Here is a 16,918-nt window from a genome sequence, read left to right on the forward strand (position 1 = left end):
GACTGGAAGTCATTCGCCCATCACTTAGGTCCCCATGGGTGATAGTAAAATGGGTAAGAACATCCTCTTCTACCTTTACATCTTTGAAGAGATTGTCTGTGCGGGGACCTCAGCTTTGAGTTTAGAGAAACACTTCTGTGTCTGCTCCTTTATCCAAGTGAGCTATACTTAGGAGACTGCTTAAGGGTTAGAGAAAACAATTCTCCTCTAGCAGAAGACTGGACAAGATCTGAATGTTGCTTATCAATGTTTTGGACCGGCACTATATGGACAGTGAAAGTATTTTGATTGTTTGGTGTCCTGAAATTCAATCTTATTGCATTTTACAAGAAGCAGAATAAGGAGGCCTGGTCCAGAGAAAGGAGTCCTCTGTGGCGGGGGCAAGGTCCCAAAGCCATGTTTGGAGAAGCCCCTTTAGCCAGAGAACCTCATATCATGAATTTATGCAAACTAAACTCTATTGCCTTGGCTAGAAGGATTGAGCAATAGTTAGATTGAAAGATACTGAGAAGACAGGCAGAGAGAGAAAATAAACTATTTTTAAATAGTGGGGAAGCAGTCCAGAGTGAGGAGAGAGGAGGCCTGGGCATCTGCAGTTCTTTCCCTGTTTCCTGGCCCTCTCACAATGAGTGCATTATTCTTTGCTGAGTGTGATTGTAGATATCCAAAATTTCCCACCATTAACCCTCACCCCCAGCCCCCATATGAGCGTGATGAGAAAAGCCACTTAGTTTATCCAGAGCTGGGTAAAAGAAGTTACAATCTGGCACTCACTACAAGTTACTCATTGTTATTTATTATGTGCTTCACCCTCATAGAACGTAAGCTCCATGAGGGTAGGGATTTTTGTGTGTTCACCTCTATATTCTCAACTCTTGGAGCAGTACCTTGCACAGCAGTAGGCGTTTAATAAACATTTACGGAAGGAGGAACTAAGAGAAGGAGAGAAACAAGGAACGGAGGCTGGCGAAAAAGGACGCAAAGGAAAACGGGAAGAACGAAGTGGGGCGGAGTTAAGTAGGACGGCCCAGCCTCGCTGCGGGTCCAGTGAGCAGCCCTCAATTCCCAGACTACAACTCCCAGCAGGCCCCGGGAGCCAGGGCCGGCCGCCGCGACGCAGGCCCGACCAGGCCTCAGCCCACCAGGCTCCCGAAGTGCCTTGCGATGGCAGGCGCCGGCGCAGCGCCAGCCGGGACTTGTGGTTCGAACTTCGGGGCGGAGCGGGGGGGGGGGGGGGGGGGGGGGGCCGAGCATGGAGGCGGGCGGGGGCCGGGGGCGGGCGCAGGCCCCTCCCCCGTCACTTCCTGCCGGGCTGCGGGCGCCGGAGCGGCTCTTCAGCGTTTGCGCCGGCGGCCGCCGCGTCTGGCTCGGCTCCCCCTTTCCTCTGACCCCCGGCCCGGCGGCGCCCGCCTTCTCCGCGGCCACTCCGCCTCTTCCCTCCTGCCGTTCCCTTCCTCCTCTCCCTTCTTCCTTCCTCCTTCCCCTCCTCGCCGCCCCCGTCGCCGCCGCCGCCGCCGCCCAGGACCGCCGGCCGGGGGACGAGCTCGGGGCAGCAGCCAGGTGAGGCGGCCGGGCCTGGCGGGGCCCGCGCGGGCGCCGCGGCTACGGAGGGAGGCGGCGGGTGGGGCCTAGGCCTCGGCGGGCCCGCGCGCTTGGCTTCTTCCCCGGGCCTCTGTCCCGCCCGCGGGGCCTTCCTGGAGGAGGCGGGTCCTCCCGCGCCCCCCGCGTCGGGGCGCCCCGCGGCCTGGACCCAAGGCGCCCCAGCTCCTCCACCCCTTGCTGGGGCCAGAAACAGGTGCCACGCCGCCTTTCCCCATTCTTCCTCGCGCGCGGGGATGCCGAAGTTATTCCTGGGGCGGGGGGTGGTAGGGTCGGGGGGGAGCTCCCCGCTTCAAGTCCCTGAGCGTCTAAATCTCCCCAGCCAGATCCGGAGCATAGTGGTTACGAGCACAGCCCGGGTGTCCTGACACGGGTACAAATCCCAGCGTTACTGCTTTCAGCAAGTCACTTAAACTCTTTGTGTCTTGGTTGGAAAAGGGGCTAATGCGGTTCCTGCCTCGTAACGCTCGCTGTTAAGGTTCCGTGAAATGGGGCGTGTGAAGCGCTTATCAGAGTGCCAGACCCACAGCGTGTCCCAATAAACCGTCTGCATAATTTATTAGCGTGACATTAACGTATAACTTAATGGGTAAAGTGGAAATAAGTTGACCTACCTAGGTTTTCCTTGAGGCAGAAAGCTTGAGCGTGCCCACCGCCTGCGCCGGGGCTTTGTTTTGGGTTGTTAACATCTGAAAGGGGCGTACGTTTAATTGGGACACTCTGTAAGCAGGCAGTCTGTAAAAGATGCTGTTATTTCCATCGCCTCCGCTGAGCCAACTACAAGATTTCATCAGTTCCTTCAGTGTGAGCAACCTGTCCATTTTTCCTGCCATCCTCCGGCTTCTTGTTGTCATTTCATTTCTGGGAAAGTTGCTGGCCGAAGCTTTCCTTGAGTTCAGGAACCCTTTCCGGATCATTTGCTCGGTGTCAGGCCCTGGAGGGGGCGGTGGATGAAGCTGGAAAAAAATATGTCTGTCTTTTCTTGCGCTGCATCTCTAACTTCTAACTTTTTTTTCACTGCAGCTTCGCTTTTATTCCCTCCGTCCCTGTTGGCCGACTTTCCTTTTAAGCCCTTGCCCCATCTCCGTGTCGCAGTATTGCTTGTGTGGAAGTTTTCTTCTGTTCCTGCGAAGATAATGTGCTTCAGTCTGTTCTGCCTCTGTTCTCTGGCTGTGGGGACGTTTTTAAGGTCACTCTTCCCTTCTGCTGGTAGCTTTAATTGTTCAGAGGGTGGTGGAAAGAGAGTTAATCGGGCTTTTTGATTGATTTTGGCCTTTCAGGAATCTGTGTGCTTACCAAATATAAATTACATTGCCGCTTGTTGAAGTAAAAACTAAAAATACAGTTGGATTGTAGAGGGAGCATGTCCTTCTGGTGACAGGTGGGATTTTTAAACCAGCAACTTTAAAGATACCGAGTTTGTTTTAATTCTTTATGTAGTTGTAATGTGTACCTTTCATTAAAGGAAATGTAACTCATAGTGGTTCAAATTTACAAAAAAGCAGAGAGTGTGTGTTTGCTCTACTGAATGATCTCCTGTATCATAGGATTGTTTTAGGTAGTAAATTTCCTTACTGAATTCAAAATTGTTTTGATTTACACCTGTCTCTTAATAACATGTGATGCAAAGTGGCCTCTCTGACGTTGACATTTTCCTATAATTTTCTGACAGAGTCATTTCTGGTGTAAAATATTTGTTTGGATGACTCTTTAAAAACACCTAAGAAACAGCTGTACCAGAGTGCCTGGGTGGCTCAGTCAGCTAAGCATCGGACTCTTGATTTCAGCTCAGGTCTTGATCTCAGCGTTGTAAATCCAAGGCCCACGACGGGCTCTGTGCTGGACATGAAGCCTACCTAAGAGAGAGAGAGAGAGAGAAAGAGAGGGAAAGGAAGGAAGGAAGCAAGAAAAAAAAGAAAAAGAGAAAGAGAGAAATCTGTGCGACAAGCATGCCTCTGCCACATCTGAATTGTAGTTTTGGGAAAATGGTATTTTAATATTGCAGTTGATAACTTTTTTTATGTTTATTTTATTTTTGAGAGAGAGAGAGCCAGAGTTCTGGGGTGGGGGGGCGGAGGAGAGGGAGGGGCAGAGAGGTAGAGAGAGAGGGAGACACAGAATCCAAAGCAGGCTCCAGGGTCCGAGCTGTCAGCACAGAGCGCCATGCGGGGCTCGAACTCACGAACTGTGAGATCATGACCTGAGCTGAAGTCGGACGCTGCACCGACTGAGCCACCCAGGTGCCCCATAACTTTTTTTAAACAACTTTTTATTACGGAAAACATGCAAAAGTTGGATAACTATAGAGAATCCCCATGTATTGGTCACTTAGCTTTGACAATAATTAACTTGTAGCCAAGGTCATATTGTTTCATGTAGTACCTCCTCCCCCAAACTAGGTTATTTTGAAACAAATCCTAAACATCATATAATTTTACCAGATTGCCCCAGACTGTTAATCTGTCACAAAATTTACTTTCAGTGAAATCCTGGTTCTCATTTTGTTTATTGGACTTCTCATCTTTGTTTATACATGATTATCATACAGCAGAAAAAGAATGAGCTGCCACATCAGCTCTTGGTTCAGTGCTTTTCCCACTCAAAGTCATGTCCAAAATGTTGCCTTGCTTCTTTGTGTACAAAAGCAACAGTTCTTGAGCTATTAATGGCTATAATTGAAAAGCCATTTTCGTTTTCGTGGAGACCTATCTGTTAAACCACTTCTAATGGAGAATAACTTTGTGTCATAGTTAAACTATAGTTAATAATTCATAATGAAACTTTCAAAGTTTCTTTACCGTGGTATAAATATGCTGCTGTCACCTCAGGTTACGAATTAAGCAAAGGGTATTTGCTTTCCAAACTCTGTTGTAGAATTATTTTTAGTAAGTATGAATGAATTTCACAGCATAGATGCTCATGTTTTTTCTTTCCTGTCTGAAAAGAGATTTTTTTTCCTAGAATGGAGGTTGACAGGAATATTGCGTAAGTAAGGAATCATTACTTAATTTTCAAGTTTCTGGTCATGGACACTTCACAGTTTTTAGACCTGTAACGTAATTTCAATTGTGTATGTTTACTTTTGAGCTTGATCAGGTGTAGTGAAAATGGATGTTAGGTTTTACTTGTTACAGTCTGAGAGATGGAGAGGGATATGAATAGCTCTTAAAATTAACTTAGGAAAAAATAATTTGGTATCTAAGAAAGGGCACAAAACGTACTTTATTTTAAAAAAAATGCTTAGTGCTTCCCAGGAGGCTTAAAGTAAAACTTTTAAGTATTTGGAATTGTTACCATAAATACAGTTTGTTCAGACTTAAATTGCTCTCTTTTAAGATTCAGCCAGAAAACCCATTTATATACAGATTATTTTAAGTTTGGAAATGAGCATGACTCATAGAACTCCCCCCCCCCCCCCACCTCTGAAGTCTAACCCATTAACATTATTCTGAGTGTAATCTTCAAACGGTGGCCTATACTGTGCTGCTGTATCCAGTCTCCTCTCAGAAAGACAACGAAGGTACTTCTGTAGGAGTCCGAGTGGGTCTCCGCTTACTGAGCAACTTTCTCTTGCTCTTAGGGGATGGAGTGAAAGTGAAATTCACCAGCATAAAAATGAAACTTTCGTGAAAAAGACATCTTTTTGTTGGATGTCATAAGTCAGTTCCAGGGACCTTGTTTTTATGATTCTGCAAACTGGATCATCTTATTTGCTGTTACACTTAGTGACCCAGACTTGTTCGGTTTGTGGAAATGTGAATTCTTCCCCCTCAAACAAGAGCTTTTGGCGTTGCTTTCTTTCTCTCGGAATGGGATTCTGGGGCCTTCAGAAGTGTTTAAAGAAGTTTATGACAGATTTTGTTTCACACTAGACCTTTTGCGTCACACTAAACCTATAAAAGCTTGTTTTAAATTTTCAACTTTTGGTGACAGAGACCTTTGTGGCTAAAATGCTTCTGGTGTAATTTTCTAAATGAGCTTTTCCTTAAATAAAACCTCATTAAAATCAAGGCTTAACATTTATGCTGTTTCAAAAAGTGTAATTTACAAGTTAGAGATTGAACTAGAAGACATGTAATTCACTATCCTTATTTTTCCCCAACATTCTATTATGAACATTTTCAAACATACAACGGCATTTAAAGAATTGCGGCGTCTCTTTGAATTCGTTATTTCATTTTATTTTTCTTTTTTAAAAGTTTTTGTTTTTGAATTTTTTAAAGTTTTATTTGTTTAAGTAATCTCTGCACCCAGCGTGGGGCTCAAACTCATGACCCCGAGAACAAGAGTTACATGCTCTTCTGACTCAGCCAGCCAAGTGCCCCCCATTTTATTTTTCAGTACATTTCTTTCTTTTTTTTTTTTTAATTCATTTTTGAGAGAGAGAGAGAGAGAGAGAGAGAGTGAGCAGGGGAGGGGCAGAGAGAGAGGGAGAGAGAGAATCCGAAGCAGGCTTCGTGCCGTCAGCAGAGCCTGACATGACATGGGGCTCAGTCTTAAGACCGTGAGATCTTGACCTGAGCTGAAATCCAGAGGGTGGATGCTTTGCTGACTGAGCCACCCAGGTGCCCCCACCACAGTTAATTTTACATCGAGGCAGCTCTATAAGGTGTTCCTAGGACTTTAAAAGCTTTGTTGATATTTGTTTCCAGTTTTGCTTTGACTCTAGAACTTTTTGCTTTCTTGAAGAAATGTTTAATGAATTTTTGCACCAATGTGTGCTTATCTATAAATCAAGTGTTACAAAGTTTGAATAATGTTGGCCAGATCCTTTGTTCTCACCTACTAAAGGGAGAATAGGATTACAAATATATAGCTGTGTTAATTGTAACAAATGCCAATAGATGGATGACTTGGATATCTGTTGCTCTAAACTAGAAAATCTTACCAAAGGAAATTATTTATTATTAAAAAAAACGGTAAAGTGGGGGAAATAACTGCAAAGAGCTTAATTTTTAAAATATTTACATTCCCATAGTAGTGAATAAGGTTGATGTAAAAGTAATTTATGTCACTGGATAAGAGAAGGTAGAGACAAATTCTCCACAGACTTTATTATAGTTTCTGGAATTACACATGTTCATTTATTTGTCAAGGGAATATATTCAGGGGGTTCCTCCAAAGTAAGTATATTTACTGAAAGCAAAAGTGGGAAAATCTATCGAAGAAAGTACTTGCTTTCGATTAAAAATTAGTCTTCTAAATATTAAATTTGTAGCCCATCTGCTTCTGTTTAATCTGGAATCTAATTTGGGGAAGAAGTGTGATGATTTTGTGAGTTTATAACAGTAATGGAACCAAACTAGGCTATTTTTTTATAATGTAATACAGAGGTCATAATTGTTCTAGAAGATTTTTGTTATGTCTACCAGACTACAAAGTCTAAAAAAAATTTACTTAAGTGCCCTGGGGTCTTTGCCTTAAATGAAAATGATTGTTCATTAGATTGTCTCTATATTTGATGTAGCTTTAGAACTGGTTGCCCAGTGAGTGGGTTGATTTTAGTCAGCATGTTCTCTGTTCCCATTTAAAATGTTTTTTACAAGTGGTGTGTAGCTATAAGCTTATATTTATAGATGTTTATGTGGCTGAGGACAGGATTAGTAAATTTGCTGGATAATAATACTTGCTACTATTTATTGAGCTCTTAACCATGTGCTAGGTAGGTTAGGATTACAGGATGAGGGTTACTTGATGCAGGAAAGGAATCTGAAGGGTCAGATTGAATTTATCTAATAATATGAAAAGCTGCTGTTCATCAGGCTCTTCCTTTGTGCTAAGAGTTGAAGTAGGCGCTTTATGTTATATTTCTGATACTCGAAAACGTCTTTTCAGACGTAGGTTCATAGTGGCTGAGGATACTGAGGCCTGTCTAGGAGGCCAAGTAACTGTAGTGGGGTCCTGAGCTCTATCCATTGAACCATCCCTCGTCTCTAATTATGCTCAGGTGCTTTTTGTTTAGGGTAATTTTTTCTGTGTGTCACCAGTGCTTTACCATAGGTAGGATGATTTTTGTTTACCAGAATATCAGACCCAATTTGAAAAAAAAGTCTGTATCAGTAATACTCAATTTTTAAAATGAACCCTATTCATCATTCCCTTGAAATAGTTTGAAGACTTACGGTTTCCTGGTTTGCTGTGATGGGTTGATACAGTCAAACTAAAACTTTTAAGGTGATTCAGAGTTTGTGGAGTTGGGGGAACTACTTAGAAGTAAACGGGGAGAAGGAGGTTTCATGAACCTGTAGGAGGCTCTCCCCTAAATTATTGCTATAATCATTCATGAAGTTTGCTAAAAATGATTTATGAACTGTAAATAAGGTTGTTGTTAAGAAAATCAGTTTATTTTTTTTTCATGTTTATTTATTTTGAGAGAGAGAGAGAGAGCAGGGGAGGGGCAGAGAGGGAGAGAGAATCCCATGCAAGCTGTATGGGGTTCCATCTCATAAACTGAACTGTGAGATCATGACCTGAGCCAAAATGAAGAGTTCGGATGCTTAACAGACTGAGCCACTCAGGCACCCTGAACATGATTATCTTTAAAATTACAATATTCTACTTTATTGGATATGAGTTAACTAAACTTCCAATTAACTTTATAGGGCGAGGTGGCTATTGCCCTCTTTGCCTCCTAGCCATTTCTAACATCCATTTCCTCACTGATGGTATTGGGAATATTTCATGTAACTTTCTGTTTGGTATTGAACTGCCTCCCGAACAGTTTCTTTTTTATTTTCTTTGAATTGCTGATCTCCTTGAATAGGAAGCCTCTTTGGTTCTCCACCCTGGCGGTAGTCCTCTCTTAGGGTTAGTTTTAAAAGGCTACATCAGTGAAATGAAACCTGTCGTTTGGATTTGGGGTTTTTATGAGTTGGTGTGTGAGTTTCCACTGTGTGTTTTAACCTCAACTGAGGTGACCGTGTAGTCTGTAATGACATACGTGTGTCTCATTAATCATGAAAAGGTGTTGGAAATGGGTCTTCTCTGGGGATGAAGTGAGCACATGCTCCTTCTTAAATTATCTATATCGGCTCCCCTCAGGCACAAACTTTTTGATTTAACTAGATCTTGTCTGATTTTCTCACAGTTTTACTTTTTGAAGTCCGTGCTTTCTATAGATTAAAATTAACTGAGGCATGAATTTTCTACTCTTGCAGATTCCACCCTGATACAAACAGGGCCATTGTCTGCTGATGGCATTGTGATTTCGTACAGAATGCTAGGCAGTCCTTTCCTCGGTCAGAAAGAAGATAATTTATATGTAGTGATAAGTCTGATTATGCCTGGAGGCTTATGTTCTTTGTTGCACAATTTAACCAACTTGCTCATTGAAGCTCTGTGACCCTTCACCTAGATGACAAATAGAGTTAGGTAAATAGTTTCCTTTTGGTTTGTAGTATAGTGAACCTTTACAGTCTGGAACATTCAGAGTATGACTACTGGGTACTGATTTTCCTGTTAACAGACTTTACCTGTTTAAGCACCAAACATAAAAAAAGAATAAATTTTTTTTGGAGGGAGGGATAAAGTTCTTTCTAATTTTGCTTTTTTTTTTCTTAATTTTTTTTCTTTTTTAAAATATTTTTTTAAATGTTTTATTTGGAGAGAGAGTGCATGTGCTAGAGAGAGAGTGGGGGAAGGGCAGAAAAAGAGGGGGATAGGGGACTCGAAGTGGCACAGAGCTGCTGTCAGCACAGAGCCCAGTGTGGGGCTTGATCTCGCAGTTGAGAGGTCATGACCTGAGCCACAGTTGGATGCCTAACCCACTGAGCCACCCAGGTGCCCCAATAATGTGTTTTGACTGTGACTTAACATCATTTTATAATATCAGTTGCAGTGTACCCTAAGAAAGTGATGTTTAACAGCTAACTCTGGCATGGAATATCATACTTTACAAGCATTTCACCTACATTACCAGTTAATCCACCCAAGAAGCACACAGTTATTATTTTACTATCATATGAAATTGGTGGTGGTAACCCCATTTAATATATTAAAAGGTTGAAGCCTCTTGCCCTATTAAATGAAGCATTTATCATCCAACTGAGCACCAGAGTTGGGACCCAAACTCAGATTTCCAGCCAGGAGTTTCCTTCCACCATACCAAACAACACTGTGCTTAGCTGGTTTGCCCTTATCCTAAATCAGCATTTTGCAGCTAAGGGGTCTTTGTGTTCTTATGTATGTTCTTTAGTTATGATGTGATGTGTGATCATAAATGATTTGTTACTACAAGTTAAAATGCCACTGTGAATTCTTAATTTAAGTTTGTGTTAGGTTCAAGGTTGTTCCTGTACAAATGTGAATTCCACAAGGACAGGGACTGTATCTTATTTGTGCCTAGGACACTGCCTGCAAATAGGTGTTCAGTAATTGTTGAATGAATAAAGCAATGAATGTAATTCACTGTTTTGCATTCTAGTGTGTGTGCTTGAGTGGGAAAGAAAGAGATTTGGGCTTAACCCCCCAGTCTGTCTTCTCTACCACTGCTTAGAGAGAGTAAGTGCTGTGTAGATACACTGGAAACAATCATGGTGGCTTGGGATTATCATTTGAAAATGGTTGAGGGATTTCAAAAACTGAGTTTGCTCACAGGAGTGTGAATGTGTATGAGTGCCAGCTATCCTTGTATTGTGTAAATATGTCTGAAATCCAAATGGTTGCACGCTGCTATATTTCTCTCCCCTCCTCCTTTTTTCTTTGTTGCAAAGTTGTTGGTGATTGTTTCTTACTGTTGTCATGATGTCTGATTCTAGCAGCTCCCTTTTTCCAGTCTTATTTATTTATTTCATTCTAATTTTTTAAATTTCTGGGTTGGGCTAGAAAACTTAGATACCCAAACCTAACCATAATGGTTCAGCACAGATGGGCTTGAACTAAGGCAAAGGCCCCAGGAGTAAAAGGCATGAGCTCTCCAGGGTGGTCTTAGCTATCTCTTTGGGCTGCTCAGAGGCCTTTTTCAGTTTCCACTAATGCTAGGCTTGTGAATGGGTGAGATTATGGAGCAACAGGATTCTAGATTGTTAAATTGTTAGCATAGTATACTATTTACAGAAGGAACTTTAATTGTTAAAATACTGTAAAACAAAGGAGAATTTATTTTATTTCTGAAATTTTGGACAGTGAACAGCTATTTCTATCCTCTGTTAAGCCCCAATAGCAGTGAGGAATTGAAATGAATGAAATTACTTAATGTTGTAAAAATGCAAAAGGCATCTCAAGGTAAGGAGTTTTCTTTGTTACTGACTGCAACCTGGGTTTAAGCTGTGTATGTCCATTTATATGAGGATTTTTTTGAAAATACAATACAGTATTGTATATGTATTTTCTCTTTATGATTTTATTAATATTTTCTTTTCTGTAGCTTGGTTGGAAGAATACTGTATAGAATACATATAACGTACAAAATATGTGTTACTCAACTGTTTATGTTGTCGGTAAAGCTTCTGGTCAACAGTTAGGCTATTAGTGAGTAAGTCTTCGGGGAGTGAAAAGTTAAAGCCTGAATTTTCCACTCTGTGGGGTGGGGGATTGGCACTCCTAACCCTCTTGTTGTTCAAGGGACACCTGTACTACCCTTTAAAAAGGAAGATACCTGTAGCTAAATCATACCTGAGAGTTTGAGAATTAAACTCTTATGTCTCCTGAAATCCAGTTCTAAAGAACGATTATGGTTTGGATTTACTAGAGGTAATGTGCTTTTTTGTATTGTGCAGTTTAATATAAGAATATTTATGTACAAAGTGCCTTTTTGTAAAGTTTCCCATGCAATTGTATTTGCATCATCAAGCATATGGTAATATTTATGAACAGAATATTTAGCCAGTAGTTTAAAAAAATCTGTAAGTTTAAAAATCAGGCTTGTGTGATCAGACAGTATATGATGTCCAGTTTCTTTCTTTAAAATTGGTTTCGAGGTATTCACAGCTCTCTTGTGGTCATGTCTCCACAAAGTACTCTTTACCCGGTTGGCAGTTGTATCTTTCCTGAATTCTGCATTGTGCTGCTTTAAGCCATGACATCGTGCTTTCAGACACTTCCCTACTTGTAAATTTTAGGTTTCCCCAAAACTTGAATAGTATATATCTTCATTTTCAGAAATGATCTACTCTAATTATTATTGTTTCTTACTTTCTAGGAGTTTCCTAACCACATAACCTCTCAGAACTGAACCAAAACAACATTATTCCTGGAGCACCTCTTTTTAAGGTACACGTAATTTGGTGCTATAATTTCAGGCCTGTTCATAATCTAATATTTTTTGAACTCTTGAATGACTTGTGTGGAAAATGACTTTTACTTCTGGCTGTAATATTAGAGAAACAGAATAAATTGTATGCAGTTTGAATTTCTTCTCATTCTTGAGATTTAATTAGAAAGTAAATACAGGGAAGGTTGATGACTAGAGTGGAAAGCCCTTTAGCCTGTACTGCCATATACTTTAAATGTTGAGACATGAAAGTTGACCACCAAAACTGTCCTTTTTTTTTTTCTTTTTTTTGAGATTATTTATTTTGAGAGAGAGAGAGAGTAAGCACACGCACGCCAGCAGGGAAGGGACAGAGAGAGATGGAGCGAGAGAGAACCCCAAGCAGGGTCTATGCTGTCAGCACAGAGCCCAGTTCAGGGTTAGAACTCACGAACCACGAGATCATGACCTGAGTCAAAGTCAAGAGTCAGATGCTCAATTGACTGAGCCCTCCAGGTGCCCCTGAAGTTGTCATTAAACATAACTTGGTTGGTGAGCATCCTGATTATAGTGGCTTTTGTCGTTTGCCTTTGAATTTTCAGATTGTTAATGTAAAACTTGGTTTTCAAACTTGTGGAACTAATCCAACATTGTTTTCTGTCATGAGACAGGGTTATGAACCAAGTTCCATTTACCACTGGCTGCTTGTGATGATCTGGACCAAAAAGATTTTACAGTTTTATGTCAGGGCACTGTGAAATACACTGCACCTGTCATACTGCCTTTTGTTTTTAGCACTTTACCTCAGAGCTGAAAGCATATCATTATACCGTATCCCCGAGGTAGTGATTAGTGGACAAGTTAAACCCAGCTTTCTTTGGGAATGAGGAAATTGAAGCATAAGGAAATTAGAGGAGTTGTACCAGGCTCAGTGAATGGATTTACACTGCGTTTATTGAATGCTTTTCTTTTCAAAAAACTGAATAACTGTTACAATGCCTCAGGATTTTTCATTGTTTCAGCTCTCAGATTGCGACAGCTGAAGCTTTGTCAGATATCCTACTACAAAGTGTCTGGGGAAACTGAGGCACCAGGCAGTGGATTGCCAAGAATTAGGTGGATAATTGCTATTTTGTTTGGGAGTAGAACTGAAAGCCACAACTCAGAAGTTTGATCTGATTTAACATTGTTGGTTGCTACTTAGCAGCAAGGCTGGTTTCTTAGAAACTGGGTCTTGACTCTGGTCTGTTTTGCATGAAGATGATGGTAAATGCAGTCGTGTTTCTAGGTAGATGGCACATAGTTACAGGGTACAATTTCCCTTTTCTGAAAGGAAAAGCCAGTTAACTTTATATTAAACTAAGCCCCTTCTTATTTAAGAGTAGGTCACACAGTACTACTCTTAAAAATCTCCAGCAAATCATGAATAGTTATTCATTTTGGTTGGTTTAAAACATTTTTGTATGTTTTTATAAGTTTAGATTTTAAAAAACACTTCCGTGTTTACGAGAAATAATGTGTTTGACTTTAGTAATTTTTAAGAATTCCTCCTAGGGAATGGGAGAGAGGAGGTTGATAAGGTTTCAAAGCTAGGAAAAAAGTAAGGTTTGCAGCTTATTGGGCTGTAGAGGTGGTTTTTTTCATCTTAGTATACAGTTTGGTGTGATGGTTTTTATAGGATGAACAACTGAGAATGAATTCTCTTTTAGGAAGTGTTTCTTTAAACGGACCACCCAGTGGTTGCATTTGTGTGGAAAGAAAATCCTCTGCTTCCCACTTGGCACTGAGCCACGTGTGAGACAGGGGCCACATTCAGTCACTTGGATGCAAAGATCTTAACAGCCTGAGCTTCCAGGCATTATTTTTGGCTGATTTTATTGTTTTGCAAGTGATTATGCCTCCTTGGGGCTACTTGTCCCGTCTTTCTTTTGAGCACCAAGTACATAGTGGTCTGTTTTGTTTTTCCCTCTGTCTTAAGTAGTTGGGTCATATTTCTTTTAAAGAACCTTTTAATTATTGGGTAATTTGATATATGGGCCTGCTGTGGGATATTATTTGCTTGATAATGCTGTTATCTTTTTAGAATTGATTATGTAGGAGTACAGTGATTGCTGTGTTTCTGTTTTTGCAGCTGCCCTGCCTACAGGTGTTTGGATGATGTTTGGAGTCAATGAATTGCTATTCTGGGAATCAGAGTGGGGATGGTGGGTGCTGGTAGGGGTGAAGATAGGGAGATAGGGTGAGTTTATTTGTAGAAAACATATGACTGCATTGCAATTTCTAAGGTGTGTCGACAGAGGATCTTGGAAATAACTGTTGAATTTAAAGGAATGATGTGGGCATTTTAGATGTATTTTAAGGCTGTTGTAGTACTCTTGTATTTGTGTACCCATGCCATGTAAGATTTGAGGGAGGACTTTGAAGGAAGAGGTATTTACTAAAATGTCTGTGGCTGTCGTAAAAGCTTGCCCAGAATTGGGATGACTTTTTCTTTTCCTTTTTTCTTTCACACACCTTGTTTGGAAACATCGCTGATGGCTAAGGGGAATGATGTGTTGAATACAAAAGTAAAGTCATATATTACGGTAGCTACAAATTGAATATTAAAAACGATGTTCTTCCATAATTGCCGAAGTAGTTGTTTCATATGACAACATTTAACAACCTGGTAGTTGAAAGTAAGACTAAGCACCCTTATAGATACTTCTGTAAACTATTTCTGGAAGGATCAGCCTTCTTGGGTATTAAACAGATCACTCATTGCATTCACTATGGCCTAGACTTGGTAAATCACTGCTGAGTGAGGAATTTGCATTTGTGCCTCATCACTTTTTAACACATTACTTGTAATCTCTTTCTTTCTTTATTTTGAAAGAGAGAGTGAGAGTGTGCGTGTGAGCAGGGGAGGCGCAGAGAGAAAACGAGAAAGAATCTCAAGCAGGATCTGCACTGTCAGCATAGAGCCCCATGTGGGGCTCGATCTCACGGTTGGTGCGATCACGACCTGAGCCAAAATCAAGAGTCAGATGCTCAACCGACTGAGCCACCCAGGCACCCCACGTAGATATAATTTCTTAAAAACGCTTTTGTAGTATTCATGTGCCCATATTCCCCTTCCCTACTACCCATTAAAAAGTATTTGACACTTGTAAAAAGGAAGCTGCCAGCCAAAGTGAGACTCTTTGTTTTTATAAGAAGACTTTTGTATCACCAAGCCAAATTTAGGACTTGGGGGAGTTGGAATTAGGAATCTTTTAAAAAAGATGGTACCCCTAACTCTGCCCTATCACTCCTCTGTGTTATAGTGCTGATTATTTGTGCTAGATAAATATAAGGATTTGAGAATAAGATGAACATATTATCCTGAGTTGGTGTCTAAAGCTCTTCAAATAAGAGAAACCAGGAGATTAAAGGCCCTCATCTGTGCTGGAGGCAGGGAAAGAGCAAAGCAACACAGGCTTAACAGTTAAAGGTGTTTCCAGAGCTGGGGAAAACTGAAGTCTTTGTGTTTTCAATTTTCAACCTAATTTTACTGTGTGTAAAATATTGTTCTTTTATAAGAAGACTAACAAATCATTTTAATCTCTTTTGAGTCCCTAATGTGTCTGGTGGAAAGTAATCCTTAAAGATAGGCTCAAAAGAAAAGACAAGTTTTCATTTAAGGTTTTAATCTTCGGAACAGAGTACTGAACAGCAACAGATTCTACATTTATACAGAAGTAGTATCTCCAGAATTCCATGATTCCATTAAATGCTGCTGTGAACTGTATAATTAGCAGTAGTGAAAAGCTTTATTTGTTCAAATTATGTGGGTAAATAGTATATTTTACCCTATTTGTAAACTACGTTAGCTGCCTGGCTTCTCTTTGGGAGAGGAACATCTGTTTGGGTAAAATATTAGCCTCAAAATTTTTTTTAGAGCCTTTTGAAATGAAAAGGAGATTTTCTTTTCCTAAAAATATAAGCTATTTATTAAATTAGTAATATTTTATTTTGTTGGTTGGTATATGTATACTCAAAATAGCATCCCTGGTCCCTCTATCCACTAGATCCCGGTAGGTCATCCCATCCTCCAGTTGTGACAAACAATATCTCCAGACATTGTAAGATGTCTTTGGGGACGAAAATTGTCACCTCTTTAGAACCACTGCGTTAGCTTCTCTCTTCAGGCTTAAAGACACATAGAAGTGTTCATGTGCTAATGAGTACTGTTTGTTGAATTTTACTATTGGTCATGGTAGAAATTAAAAATTTGTAAAGTACACAGTCTTACTAGGGTTTTAGGAAATTTCTATTTGCAGTTTTGAACTACTTGTTTCAACCAGTTGTTATAAAGATACAATGCCAGGTGAAGATGAGGGTAACATTTTGGGGGCAGTCTTAATTAAAGGCCATTTGTTCCCTTTTTCAACTTCTAGAAAATCTGTGTATTTATGTCTGTGACTGGAGATGCTGGTTGTGGGCCTGCTGTAGACAGCATTAGCCAAAACAGATCCCCTGGGGCCCTACCCTTTCTAAATTTAGTTCATTCATTCAGTCTCCTCCTCTGAGAGCCACCCAGGTCAGGGTTGGGTTGCTGCTTATGGGATGCAGGTAGGCTCTGGAGCAGACGCTTTGCTTTTGACTTATTTTTTGACCTGTAACCAGCGGTTGGTGTTGCGCAGTTGTGAGTGCACTATAGATGATTTGGGGAAGGGGTGGGGGGAAATGCCATTGAGGCAAAGTGTAGAAAGAGGGAGTGCAGGTGGGTGGGGGGGCATTGAGAGAGAAATATTTCTATTTTGACAGCTGAAGGAAATCAGAATAATGACACAGGGTCCTAGCTAATTTCTGGGTGGTTCTGGACTTGTTTCTTGACATTGGCAACGTGTCTGCCAGAACAGTTATCTAGTCTTCAGTGGACCTCGTCTGTCACTTTGTTCTGACTCCAAAAGTAAACAAAGGAATAACTGCAGTATGGGGGATTTTGATGAACAAGGTGGTGCTTGGGTCTGTATATCCAAAGTCATGTTTCAGCTGAGGTATTTGAGTTGTTGTTTTTAGTTTTGCAGTTCTTTTTGCTCTCAGCAAGAGAGAATGTGCCAGAACTTCTCAAGTAACTTAATTGTGGTCCTTCATCTCTTTCTAAAG

The 16,918-nt window shown here is 41.0% G+C and overlaps 1 protein-coding gene across 7 annotated transcripts in view; it reads left to right on the forward strand.

The window, feature by feature from the left end:
• Window positions 1-1,314: 1,314 nt before the first annotated feature.
• STAU1 (staufen double-stranded RNA binding protein 1) overlaps window positions 1,315-16,918 on the forward strand; it is a 53,447-nt gene continuing 37,843 nt past the window's right edge. For 2 of the 7 annotated variants that reach the window (XM_042930718.1, XM_042930722.1), the window contains exons 1-2: window positions 1,316-1,560; window positions 11,738-11,808. The gene's annotated coding sequence lies outside the window, so the exon portion shown is untranslated. Of the gene's footprint in view, window positions 1,561-11,737; window positions 11,809-16,918 lie in introns of all 7 variants that reach the window. The other 5 variants (XM_042930719.1, XM_042930724.1, XM_042930723.1 and 2 more) reach the window with 5 other exon arrangements.

Source organism: Panthera leo, chromosome A3 (assembly GCF_018350215.1).
Source record: "Panthera leo isolate Ple1 chromosome A3, P.leo_Ple1_pat1.1, whole genome shotgun sequence".
Taxonomy (NCBI): Eukaryota; Metazoa; Chordata; class Mammalia; order Carnivora; family Felidae; genus Panthera; species Panthera leo.